The sequence below is a fragment of the Sinocyclocheilus anshuiensis genome, unplaced genomic scaffold, assembly GCF_001515605.1.
Source record: "Sinocyclocheilus anshuiensis isolate Anshui unplaced genomic scaffold, SAMN03320099.WGS_v1.1 scaffold607, whole genome shotgun sequence".
NCBI lineage: Eukaryota > Metazoa > Chordata > Actinopteri > Cypriniformes > Cyprinidae > Sinocyclocheilus > Sinocyclocheilus anshuiensis.
In genome coordinates, this window is record NW_015552591.1 from 225,680 (window position 1) to 240,752 (window position 15,073).

The following is a 15,073-nucleotide window of genomic DNA, read 5'->3' on the forward strand; positions in this document are numbered from 1 at the left end:
ACAGGTGCATCTCAATAAATTAGAATGTCGTGGAAAAGTTCATTTATTTCAGTAATTCAACTCAAATTGTGAAACCCGTGTATTAAATAAATTCAATGCACACAGACTGAAGTAGTTTAAGTCTTTGGTTCTTTTAATTGTGATGATTTTGGCTCACATTTAACAAAAACCCACCAATTCACTATCTCAACAAATTAGAATACTTCATAAGACCAATAAAAAAAACATTTTTAGTGAATTGTTGGCCTTCTGGAAAGTATGTTCATTTACTGTACATGTACTACATGTACATAGCCAAAATCATCACAATTAAAATAACCAAAGACTTAAACTACTTCAGTCTGTGTGCATTGAATTTATTTAATACACGAGTTTCACAATTTGAGTTGAATTACTGAAATAAATGAACTTTTCCATGACATTCTAATTTATTGAGATGCACCTGTATATTCACACATGAAATATAACCACCCACAAGACTTGCAACCCATGACCAGTCACGTAAGTTTTGTAGAAACTCAGCCAAGCCCTGTACTGCAGAGTATTTTAAAGTCTGCATCTCCTCTGCCGTGTTGACATCTAATTAAAACACTCTCCCTGTGGAGACAGCTGCGGTGTCCTCTGCGAGAGACCCACCCGGCTGTCCCTCCTGTGCGCTACCTGTGAGATGCTGGGATAATGTTTAAAGATAAAGAGAGTCCCTTTGTCTGGGAGCTTTTGCTTTTAATTTCCTGGTGGCTTCAGAACTTAATGAACTGTTTGTGCTGTAAACCACAACATTTTACCAAGCCCCTGTCCCTTGTTGAGAAGTCTTCTGTCAGGCAAGCCGATTTTGATCCTGTGACCTCTTGTCTCTTGACAATCTGTGGCATAAGGTCAAGGAATCAAAATCTGCTTTTATGAGAATTTCGAATAAACCATGTAAAACTGCATCTTTTAGTCAGTGCCGATGTATGCCAATAGGATGGATTTGGTTGCATTTAATTAGGAAGGAGTAATTGACGACAGGCTGTCGAATTATTACAAAATAATGCACGCCCGAGGTGGTGATGGCTGTTACACCTCGGGTGTGCATTATTTTCTATCAATTTAACCGACCTGAGCCAATTATTCTGCTTATACTACGGTGACCACACCTCAAGACATGGTTCAAATATTGTATTTCAAGACATTCGTCAGGTTTTTTCCTTAAAACGCTCTTGTGCGTAGGATAAATTCCCTCTGCATCTCATCCCACACCATTGCTAATTCCAAAATGTAATTTTAGAGTAACAGAGGCTTGAGTCATTGATAGTAATGCAGTTATTAACGCAGTTATGAGAGAGAGAGAAAGAGAGAGATTAAGCGTGTGTGAATTAGTCTGTGCATCTCTCAATAGTGTTCGGCAGTAGCGTCTCTACTAATAGTGAAACTGTAAGTTCATCTGCTTCAAAAATCCCGTCATTACCTTGCTAGTGAGAAATGACAAGAATCTTAACTATTTAAGCTGTGTGTATGTTTCTGTGTGTGTGACTGTACTGTATGTGTTTGTGTATTTGTATGTATGGGAGAGAGAGCAGGAGAAAGAGAATATGTGCTTTCTGTATATTATAAAACATAATTCTGTGGCAAAAACATGGAAATAATTTGTTGTTTTTATCTTGTTGTTATTTGCTTGGTCAGTGTCGTTGTTGGTTTTGGTTCTTTTGCTGTTGTAGGCTGTAAGTACCTTTGAAATTACTGAAATAATTTGGCGAGGTGATCTGGATATGTAATGCGGTCAAGACCTGCCTGGAACTACTTTAGCCATACGCTTTCCTGAAAATAATTGCACACCTCAGAACATTCATCAAACAGTCAGATTCAAGCATTCAACAGCACCATAGTCTAACTTTTGTTATTTCACTGCAGATAGAGACAATTGTGTTTCACCTATGCAAGGGCCTCCTACTGACTGGATGGAAGAATATTACTTAAAGGGTTAGTTCACCCTAAAATGAAAATTCTGTCATTAATTACTCACCCTCATGTCGTTCCAAACCCGTAAGACCTTCATTCATCGGAACACAAATTAAGATATTTTTGATGAAATGTGAGAGCTCTCAGACTCTGCATAGACAGCAACGTGACTGTAATGTCCCCAGGTCCAGAAACGTAGTAAGGACATCTGTAAAACAGTCCATGTGACATCAGTGGCTCAACTTCAGTTTTGCAAAGCTACGAGAATACTTTTTGAGCGCAAAGAAAACAAAAATAACATAATTTATTTAACAATCCTTCTCCCCCGAGTTACGTCTTCCGTAGGTTTGAGATATAAGATAAGGGTGCCGAAGCCGTCCTAAGTAAGGTCTAGAATCGCCTGTGGAATGGACAATAGAAATCTTCCCTCAGTCCTCACTATCACATGTAGTACCTCACATGGATCACTATCAGATGATGAAAGCTTTAATGCTGTATAAGTAAAATAGAGCTTTCTTGTTATTGAGTACCTGAATTCTACACTTCTGTGTTAAAAAGAAAAAGCGTATTTCTGATTTATTTGTATAAAAGGGTATGCCAAACTAAATGGGCTGTCTTTGAGCTCAAGCACTTAAACTTTATTCATTAAAATGAAAAGAAATGTAACATGATTGACATAAAGAGCTAATGTAGCCAATGCATGACAATTGCAGCTTGAAGTTGATTCTGATATTTTCAGCCAGGATGAAATGTTTTAAAGAGAAACATCACTGAATTCATGAAAGTGAATCAGTTCTCCATGTTTTTGCTGTCTTTTTTCCCCCATGGAAAGAAAAATGAGAAAAAAAATGACCAATTAAAAGAATATTGCCAAGGAAACATGTTTTGTTTGCAGCATTTGGACTGGAGATTGAAAACGATCCAAAAACAACACTGAAGAAACATTTTTTAATTAATATTAGTAATTCTTAAGAAATTGCCATGTTTCTTGTTAGAAATGCACAGCACCCAGGGGCATGCCAAAAAATAACAACATCTGTAGTGAAATTAAAGTTTACCACGGTCATTTAATTGTGGCTTTGTGGAGTTTAATGTTTTATACAATATATTTCAAGACATTCAAATTAACAATAGTAGGAATATTAAACTTTATTAATTAAAATGGAAAGAAATGTAACAGGATTGACATAAAGAGCTAATGTAGCCAATACATGACAATGCCAGCTTGAAGTTAATTTTGCTATTTTCAGCCATGGATTAAATGGATTAAAGAGAAGCATCACTGAATTAATGAAATCATCCCAATGTTCTCCATGTTTTTTTTTCTGTTGAGAAAAATGAGAAAAAAAATGGTTACCAATTAAAAGAATATTCCCAAGAAAACATGCTTTGTTTGCAACATTTGGATTGGAGATAGAAAACAATCCAAAAACAACACTGAGGAAGCCTTTTTAATTAATATTAGTATTTCTTAAGAAATTGCCAGGTTTCTTGTTAGAAATGCGCAGCACCCAGGGGCATGGCAAAAAATGACAACATCTGTAGTCAAATAATTAAAAATCTACCACTTGTTCACTTAATTGTGGTGTTGTGGAGTTGAAAGTTTTATACAATATATTTCAAGATATGAAAATGAATGATGGAATATTAAAGGGTAGAAATGCCCAAAACATTCCATATCATGGATCATGAGGCACATGTAGCTGAAATCTGTAAGGAAATGAGGACAGCCTGGTCTGTTACTTATTTAGCTTATTCATTCCAACAGATAGCAGGAGAGGAGATGGATGACATGGTGAGAGAAAGCACAGCATTCTACTGTTACATTAATTGATTTATTTCCTTAATGGAGATGCTTTTTCCCATTTTGAGATCCCATATTTTGTTAGCCTAGCTATTTATGTGTCACCACATACGTAAACTTATCTGATGGATGGAGTATCTCGCCCTCTCTATTACCATGGAATAAAGATGTATTCTGGGCATTTAGCCATAGTGTTACTTCGTGGAATTATACTGTTTCAATGGCTCATTTTGTGTAGAATTGATGTCACATAGGGACCTGAAACAACAAATTGTCTCATGGATATTTTCATCCAGAACCCGATGGCTGCTGTCATCAGTCTTAGCAAACAGTGAAAATGGCTAGAGGAAGGCAATCTCACTCATCTTGCTGTTATTATCAGTGTTACGTTAGCACCTCTAGATATTTGTGGATGATTATTAATCTAATCTGTTAAAACCATGGCATCTTTTGTTTCAGTTAAGTGTTAACAACATAAATGTGACAGAAGAGCTGGAAGTAGTTTGAATAATTTCACATTAAAGACTCAGAGTTAACAGATGCTATAGAGATGAATTTTTTTCTCAAATGACTATTTCATGGACTCTACACAGTCCGAGAAAGGTGAGGTGATGTGATCTTTCCCATCACTTCCCCTGATACAAACCGGTTGTTAAATGTCCTAGGTGTCTACTGACCATTCGGGCAGAGCAGAAAACATCAAGGAGAAGAGGCATTACTATAGTGGAGTTCAGCTGAATGTATGTCCATTTTATGTTCCACAGATAACTGAAAATCTCTCTCTCTCTCTTTCTCTCTCTCTTCACAAGATGTCTTGTGTGTGTGCATTCAAACTTAGGTTCATCAGTAAGCACTGAGATACAGTGTTAAAGTAAGGACTTTAAGTAGTGCACAAGGAGTTTCATGGAGCATATTTAATTTTGCCATTTTGTTTCTTACTTTTTGTATAAATACTGTACTAATTAAATCCATCATGTAATAGGCCTTTATTAAAGTATTCATTATTTTTTTCAGTCAGACTAATTTAAATGATATACAGTGGGTACGGAAAGTATTCAGACCCCCTTAAATTTTTCACTCTTTGTTATATTGCAGCCATTTGCTAAAATCATTTAAGCTAATTTTTTTACCTCATTAATGTACACACAGCACCCCATATTGACAGAAAAACACAGAATTGTTGACATTTTTGCAGATTTATTAAAAAAGAAAAACTGAAATATCACATAAAAATTTAAGGGGGTCTGAATACTTTCCGTACCCACTGTATGTGAATGATCCTTTAAAAGACTTTATGAAAATAGTCATTTGTTCATGAATAGGACTACACTGATTGTGTTGTATGTTTTTGATTCACTAAAAAAGAACCGGTTCAGAAGAGTAATTTGTTAGTGAATTGGACTACACTGCTCAACGTTCTTGTGTGCAGTTTACAAGGACTAATCAATAAAAAGACATTATTTTGTGGTTCAAGTCACATTCAATTCAGTCTTCAAATTATTATTGATGTATGATGGCTAAAATGAAGCTTTGCGAAAAATCTAATTTTTTTTTTTTTTTTACAATAAACAGTTGTGGTACTGTACTGTGTCACCACTTGATGTCCAATGTAAAATCTGGATCCTAAATAAATAATTTGACAAGCTCCAATATACAGTAGCAGCCCAAACTGCATTAGCATTACATTTAATATTGCAGTAAATTGCTTCATATAACTTCGACAACGTCAACATCTCCATAACATATGTATCTCTTCATATAAAGAGCTTCTGTTCTGTGTCACGGTACATTTGCAGCAGCTAAATACAACATAAATAAAATAAGACCACTCTGGGGAAGACGGCACATTGAAAGCCATGGTGTAAGAAGAATCTTTTACAGGGTGTTTGCCTTTGTTCTTTTATCATGGCCTCTACTGTCACTCTGTAATGGCAGTCATTCACTGTGTCACCCCTCTCCTTTGTCCATCAAAGAGACAGTGTTTAGCACATTATGGCTAGCTGAATATTAAATGTCTGGGTTTAATAGCCACATGACAGCTGAGCCCTTTGAGATAGCTTGGAGATATTAGACCGTGTAAAATATAACATATTCCACTGCATTTGTGATCATCTCTCTGACAAAATACATTTTGATGTGCAAGGCTTTTTACAGATATTTTCTCAGATATCAGATTCTTTTAATTCCATTTTACCGAATGACTAATGAGAAGCAGACAATTAACAAATCATGTATTCGGTGATATGTTGATGTGCCAGCCCCACAGCCCACTGACATTTTCTTAAAAATATATAAATCTAGCTTTCCTTTATTTGCCAGCTAAATAACACCATTATTTATAGGACATTGAAAAATAGTGGCAGGCACTAGTTTATTTAAAATATAGATTTGTCCCAATTAATGCAGTTATTTAGCTGTGGCTAATAGTGCAGGTCATCGTGTCTCTTCCATCTTATTCCAGACGAGTCAGTCTCTGTCTCTCAGCGAAATGCCACCTGTTACGAAATGTGAAGACACATTGTTGTTTTTGCTGCGCATATTTTCCTGTTCATGGTGTAATGAGAGGAATATTGCATATACAGTATGAGTTGGCACATGGAGTTCTGGAGAAAATTAACTTTAGACATTTTAAATTTCGGATCAAAAGCACAAGTACTAGTGATGTATGTTTTCTTTATTAGTAGATAGATCGATGTTAAACTATGTGTTATGTTTCAGTTTGTAATAAAGTCAAAGCCAACTGGTGATACAGCTTTTTTACTAGCCAAAGCCTAATTTTACTTATATGTGATCCTGGACCACAAAACCAGTCTTAAAGTCGGCATGAAACGGAAGTTGCGATTGTCTTTTTCTTCTCTGCTGTGACGTATATCCGAGTGAAACGGCATCTGAAATGAGAGGGCAGGACTTGATTTCGTCCTTCGGGAATTGATCGTTGGAAGCTGGGGCGTTGCTAACAAAATGGAAGCAGATCTGAATGCCAGTTTGCAGTTGTGGGGGGATTTCTCTCCACTGGATTCACAGCCATTTATTAAGGATGACGACTGCAGTCAACGGTACAAAACATGACATAAACAGCGCGCGAGAGAGAGAGAGAGAGCGACTGCCTGAATGACTGATGAGCGCGCCCTCCATCGGGTTAAGTCATATTCATGAAAAAAATTAGTTTGCGATGTCCTAAGAGTAATGTTGTCATAATATCCTAATATCTTTTCAATGTTTAGGGGTAACGTACTCCCTCATGACTGGTGTCAGTGCTATAAAGTGAAGCATCAGCTTCAGCTTTTCCCCCGTCGTTTATCCCAGCGTTCACCCCTCACGTCACTAGCTCCGCCCTTGCGCCATAGCTCGTAACAGAAAGAGAATGAGTCGTTTTGAGGGGGAGGGGAGGTTAACGTTTTTGATTAAAGATTACGAGGGCACATGAATTTAAAAAAAATAATGAAGTGCACGGATAAATTATTTATAATAAACACTACAGTAGTCAATTAAAAAATAAGAATTTTCAATTTTGATTTCATGGTGACTTTAAGTTGCTTGCGTATATTTGTAGCAATAGCCAAAAATACATTGTATGTGTCAAAATTATTGATTTTTCTTTTATGCCAAAAATCATTAGGATATTAAGTAAAGATCATCTTCCATGAAGATATTTTGTAAATTTCCTACTGTAAATATATTAAAACGTAATTTTTTATTAGTAATATACATTGCTAAGAACTTCATTTGGACAACTTTAAAGGCGATTTTCTCAATATTTTGATTTTTTTGCACCCTCAGATTCCAGATTTTCAAATAGTTGTATCTCGGCCAAATATTGCCCTATCCTAAACATACATCGATAGAAAGCTTATTTATCCAGCTTTCAGATGACGTATAAATCTCAATTTCGAAAAATTGACCCTTATGACTGGTTTTGTGGTCCAGGGTCACATATTTGGTGCTATGTGAGTGCTTGTTTCTGATTACAAGTATTTTCTGTTTGCTCATTTCCCAGTTTGTGCGCATGAACTGTAACCTTTTGTGGCCTTGTGGCCTTCAAACGAAATGGAGAATAAATGTGCTGAGTAAAAATAAGGGAAGAGCAAAGAGGAAAGAGAGAGAGATTGGTACAACAAACACAAGGCCAGTACTCATCCAGTATATGACACAGATAAACATGATGAATTCATAACATGGATGGGGTGGGGGACAATCAATCAAAACATTTGTAGCTGATTGGAGTTTATCCACGGTCACAGGTTTTAATATAGCCTACTTTAGTAGTTGTCAATGCATGGAATGACGTTTTTCAAGGGTATTTGTTTGATTGATTTCCCAGAAGAACAAACACCTTTCGCTTGAAACCATTAGTTACATAATTCCGCACAATGAAAATTGCACATATGCTAATTGCAGCACTAGGATCACATTTGTATGTGAGTCCACAATGGATGTGGGTGAAACCAATTATTCTAGTTTTGTTGAACGCAAATGCATAATCAATCTACTTGAAATCAACTGTATGCATTTTATTTATTTATTTATTTATGACTGTATGTATGTTTGTATGTATGTAATAGCATCCTCCTTGAAATCTATTAGACTTAAATGGAGCAGTGTCATATTTACTGTGGCCTTTGCAAAGTGCTGTCTGCTCTTATCTGCTTTTCTTCTCCTCCTGTCACAAATCATTGTTCACCACATCTGCAGAATTGCTCTCTGATGGCATCTCTGCTCTAGTCCTATTGGCCTTTTTTCCTTTTCCCCTTTTTTAAGCAAGTCTTCCTTTCAGTTTAACCCACTGATGCTTCCTTTGTCCAGACTATGTATATTTTGCCATTGTTGTACTAGCTAAAAATAGAGGATTAACTATTGTGTTGTATTACTGTCACTTGTTTGCTTTGTCTGTGTTGATCTAATCACTTATCTTCTTTTGAGAACTGTCTGGTCATTAAAAAATAGCCATTGTCAATTATAGTAGTAGATAAATCTGAAATCACACACAGCATGTCTCTCTCTGTTGCTTTCTGCTTCAGTTCATCCATCATGAGGACATTAGTGTGGCTACTGAAAAGCGCTATTCTGGTGAAATTAGTTTTGTAACTAAATGTGATTATTTTAAAGGGCGGTGATTCTTTTCTATACCCACTGTATGTCTGAGATGCAGATGTCGGAGTGTGGCCAGACAAAAACTCAAGAGAAAAATATGATAATTCAGAATACTCCAAAAATTAATAAGCTATGGCATGCATTGTCCCTCTGAGAAATTGCAAAGTGTGTCATCGGATTTTCTGGTGTCTTCTCAATGGCCACTGTTTTAAGTGGTTAATGTACAACAATAGATATGGCATATTAAAAAATCAGCATATTAAAGTGATTTCTGAAGGATCATGTGACACTGATGACTTAAGTAATGTTAAAATACATTAAAATAGTATCACTTATTTCAGATTGTAATAATAGTTCACAATATTATTATTTACTGTATTTTTGATCAAATAAATGCAGCCTTGCATAAGAGACTTTTCAAAATAATAATAAAAAATCTTACCAACCCCAAACCGTTGAATAGTAGTGTATATTTGTAAATTAGCAGATTCAGTTTAATATTGAAAATAGCACCAAAGTGATTAAAAAAAGGTAAAAATCGCAGATAATTTAGGTAACTTTTAAATGTCATTCAATTACACCACCTCAACTAGCTTTGCAGCCTGAAATTTAAGATGGACACAGTTTTTGTTTTATCCAGCTGTATTTACTCAGTGCTACTTATAACATTCAAGTGAAAGATATAATACCAACATGTTAGAAAAAATAAATAAATAAAAAAACAGAATCAAGTTGGAAAAAGGATCACCCCCCTCTTAAAAATGACGTGTACACTCAGGTGTAGCTAATCACCTTTTCAATGGCACACAAAGCCATTCGACTTTCAAATCTGATCAGCTGAGGTCATGTTGATTAGCTCAGCATGAAAAGAGTTTTCCTGGAGCATTTCAGTCCTTGGAAGTGCAGCTGAGACTGCTCAGGGAGGCTACCAAGAGGCCTAAAGCAACTCTGAAGCAATTGGAGGAATTTATGACAGAGTGGTCATTTTGTGCATGTGACAACAATATCACAAATTCTCCACAAATGTAGCTTGAATGGGAGAGTTGTAAGAAAAAAAGCCACTCCTCAAGAAAAAACCACAAGCAGTCATGACTGAGCTTTGACAAAACACACCTTGAAGATTCTGAGGCAGATGAGACTAAAGTTGAATTTTATAGAAGGAACAATGGATGGGGCAAAATACGGTCAAATTCTTGAGGAAAATCTGCTGCCCTCTGCCAGAAAGTTGTCAATGGGAAGAAGGTTTACCTTCCAACATGACAATGACCCAAAGCACAGAGCAAAACTGACCACACAGTGGATGAAGGAGCAAAAGGTGAATGTCCTTGCATGACTTAGTCAGAGCCCAGACTTAAACCCCATTAAAAATCTGTGGAATGATTAGAAGACTGCAGTCCACAAACGCTCACCATCAAATTTAACTGAACTTGAGCAGTTCTGCAAAGAAGAGTGGGCAAATATTACAAAGTCTAGATGTGCAAAGTTAGTAGAGACACATCCCAACAGAGTAAAGGCTGTAATTAAAGCAAAAGGTGGTTCAACAATATACTGACACAAGTGATACTTTTTATTTTATTTTTATTTTTTTCTGACATATTGGTGTTATATCTTTCACTTGTAAATGCAGCTGGATAAAACAAAAACTGTGTCATCTTCATTTCAGGCTGCAAAGCAACAAAATGGGATTATTTTAAAGGGGGGTGATTCTTTTCTATACCCACTGTATGTCCTGAAAACTAAAGGCTGTGAAAGAGAACCAGTGTTTACCATGTGAAAATGGGGAGAAAAAGACAGAAAATGGCATTTATGTGTATATGTGGAAAACAGGTATTGTTCACCTCTGGATTCTGGACAGGAATAATAAGATACTGTGAATCATCATTGTCACCTCCGGTCTGGGGAGAAGCCAAGTTATCATCTAATGAGCTCCACCAAGCTGCATCAAAGTCTGAGAAAGTGAGGAACTTTAGATAAGGAGACAGGAGAAGAGTAAAAACACAAAAAAAGAATGTGAGACAAATGGGAGAAAAAAACAGTGCAGAACTATTAGAGGAAGAATCAGAGGTGCTGCAGAATCGGTGAGATTACAGGAGCAGGTGGAAGTAACATCTTAATGTCATGGGTTCAGCATTCATTATGGAAGGGGAGACTGCGTCTGCTGCACATAGCAATGTTGATAATAATGGGAGCATTCTGGTTTTTCTGCTTTTGGTATTCCTTTGCAGTGCAAACATAGGGAAATTCCTGTGGGAATGCTAATAATGCTAATGAATGCTGTAGCTTCTAACAATGAATCAATCAATGGCCAATCACCATTAAACATCTGTTTCTGCTGCACAAAAACGTGAAAGCAATCACAGCATTCCCATATGATGAAATACTAGTGACCTTGCGTAAGAGGCCTCATGGTATGTGTGTGTTAGTTATGGACCTGTATATAGCTTGTGGAAATATGGGCTCAGAGGAACAAGCAGGGAAATCAGAAGTGTGCCTCTTTTATTCCTGTTCAGTACATCAATACAACATGAAAAGTGCACAGAAATAGGGTACAAAATATGTTCTGAAACTGTCCTTCAGAAGTCTTCAGAAAATGTTGATCATCAGCCTCAGGAGGTAAACTACTGTAAATAATAAATATTATATTTGTTGTATGAGGTATAATTGCATTTTGTAGTAATAATAATGAATAAATCATTTAAACAAATTAAAAAATGCATTCAATGTGTTTTAAAACCACTTTCATGCTAGTTTATTTTTTATGAAATTTATAATAGTGCTCACTACAAACATTTTACCTCAAATGCTTTTAAAAAGGAATTTGACTCTAAATGTGGAATATTCTTCAATTTGTCCATTTGTATTTTAAATCATGAGTGTACCATCCTATGCTGGTTTGCTATGCTAATAGTGAGAACATATAAGAACTGCCTTTTATATATCTAATATATATTATTTAGAAACTACTGCCATGCAGCTTAGAATAAAACTGTGATGTAAGCTGGCATTGGGTTGCAGATGGGGATAAATTTGATATCAAGGGATATTACTGGCATCCTTCCTGTTTGGATCATTTTATATTAATAACATAAGTGTGCAGCCTCGTCCAAGCAGAAAAAAGATCAAGCTTCTGTTCTTCTGTCGGATTCTTTAGGGCTTACTGAATGTGTTAATGTGTTTATGATGGGTCACGCAACAGTATAAGATTTTTATTTTAAGGAAGGTCTAATTTCGCTCTTCTAATGATTCTCTTTCACATATGCAATCATTATTTGTCAATGTTTCTGTACAGTCAAAATTGAAACACAGGGACACAGAAATTTAGGTCTTTGCTGTTCTGTGACAGTTCACCTTGCTTATTGAAAACAATTTGTGTCCCTACGGGTAACCTTTTTTCCTGTGCTATCTGTCAGCACATGAGTCTCCTTATACCTGCTAGAATCCAAATATGTGGGATGTTGAATTTTAATAGCACCATTCTTTAAAGGTCAAGTTAATCAAGTAAAAAAATCACAAAATAAATGCTAAATAATCATGCACCTACAGTACTTGTTTACTAAATAGTGTAGTCTAATGACATAAGACTTGAACTTGGGTGTCTTTAATCACACTAAGAGACACTTATCTTTTGATGATCAGTTATCATTAGGGATGCACAATACTGGTTATATCATTAACATATCAGCCAATAGTTATTTTTTATTTTTATCAGTATTGGACAATTTCTTGTTTTTTTTCATCAAGATAACCCTTGCCGTCATCCAACATTCACCTAAAGTTAACCTTTAGTTTAATAATGCTATTAAATGCAAATCTCAAAGAAAATATTATTTTTTGTGTATATTGTAATGTTTTGATGCCTAATTCACTTGTAGAAAAAAAACAAAAAACAATTGTGGATTTTACTGATTTATGTTTTATTTAGTTTCATTTTTAATTTGAATTTTTAGTGATTTGTTTTATTTTTATTTAATATTGATTTTTTATATTTTATTGTATATTAGCATTTTTAAATTAACTAATTAAATTAACTAAGCTAATTATTTAGCCACTTAAAAAATAATTCATCATAAATTACATTACATAATATTTAGGTTTTTATTTATTTTGTAATTTAATCATACTACAAGTGTAATGTAAAAACGGCAATTTCAGACCAAAATAAATAGCTTTATTATTTATCTACTAGTACATCGGGCGATTTCCTCCTCCATGGGTTGTAATGGGCTGTCATAGGTCCTGGGCTGTTTTTTTTTAGTATCAGTCACTCCCTTCCTCTGCATCCCTACGGAATTGAAATCACCTCCCGCAAACTTGTATGCCCCTCCGAATCCTGTCTAAGCTACATACTGACAGGCTCACATCAGGACAGCCAACCTACAGCACGGGTCAATAAAAGACAAGCACATGGTCCTCTCTGAATGACATTCTTATGCAGGAACAGACCCCAGGGTGAGGCAGGCCTCTAGTTGAACATGGGCTGAGTGGCATGATTATTAGGGCTGCTTCATCTCCTGCATGTTTATTGAGATGGAACGAGGTGAGATATTTGCTCACAGGTCTTTCATGAGACTAAACAGCTTCAAGTGCATTTAATATAATCTTTTATTCATGTAAATGTACTCTTGAAAAATGCTTTTAGATATAATTGCTGAACAGAGCCTCACTTAAGCTATATTATTTTGAAGTAGACGAGCAATGGCAGCTTTTACCTTGATAGATACAGTAGGAAGACTGTCAGATATGGAGCACTTCTCATTTGACTTTACAAGCTGTTTTTGTGTATCACCTGTGTGAATGTAAATACAACTAAATCCCTCTACTTCAAAACAGCATATAGCCGCTTATCCCACTGGATTTAGAGATGAAGTTAGTCATTTCTGCCATAGCATCACCAAACTGAACTGTTATTGCACTTCCTTTGCAGTGTTTACATTCAAAGGCAGTACAATTACTTTAAATATATTTTTGATGTAATTTATGATACAAATTTATGATTTGATATAATTAAATTATATTAAATTATAATTTATAATACATTATTATTTTAATAATTATTGTAAATTAATTAATTTGAATTGAAAATAATCAATTGTTAAATTAATTTAAAATGATGGTTTAAGAAATTCCTGAAATGACACTAGCGATTCCAAGGTCATGGATTCAATTTCCAGGGAAGGCAGAACTGATAAAATGGATAATGCATGCAGTGTGAGTTGCTTTGGATAAACACATACTGTAAATGTAAATGAAAATAGTCTCCACAGTGCACTTTTTTGGGGAAATCTACCTGTAAATGTTTTAATTATAGTTGTTTTGCATATTAAGCTGGGAGAAAGCATTTTAACATTGAAAAAATTGCACCTTTCAGCTTTACGGTCAGTTCTTGACATGATTGACAGCACAATATCGAGTCTTTCTGTGAACGTTTAGAATTAGTTTAATGTGTCTGTAGCAGAATGACAGTCTGAGCTGTAACTGATCCCAATGAAAATCCATCGAGTATGACATACACAGTGGGGTATTAGGCACAATTTGATCTCTTTGTGGACATTTAATTACTTGAAAGTTAATTTAAACTTTTAAAGGTGCTGTAAGCAATTTTAACATTTCACTAACTTCCTTCAGACTTAGCCACTGAATTAAACCACCGCATTCCTTCACCCAAACCTGTATGTGCAAAATGATTTACATGCAGAAAGCATTTCTGATTGCCTTGTTTTCTGTTTTTTTTCTGTTTACAGACTCTAGGGCTGTCACAGAGACAGGTGTGATTTCTCAGGACATCTATTTCAGTGATTTCTGTCAGGTGGTAAGGACATTTTATGTATGGCATTTAAAAAAAAAATGCTTACAGCACCTTTAAAATTAACTACTGCATTTCTCTACAGTCTAATGATCTTACTGCTGCAAAAAAAATCTGATGTTAACGTCCTTATGTCATAACTGAATAGTTTGAAAGTAATTTTCTCAAACTTTAATGCTGAAAAGTCTTTTTAACATGGTGCTCAGCAAAATGAAGGACTGAGTTTTTGGCCACAGTGATTAAAACAAAGAAATATGGACATAGTCTATATTCTGTGATGTAAATTAGGATTACATAGGTAATTGCATTAACATATCCCATCAGAAAAGGCCTCTAGCGAGAATGACGTACACCTTTTTAAATATTTCTCTTTTCATAAGATCAGCAAGGGCTTCATTTGACCACATGTAATTAAAAATGATCCGTCTTTTAGAATC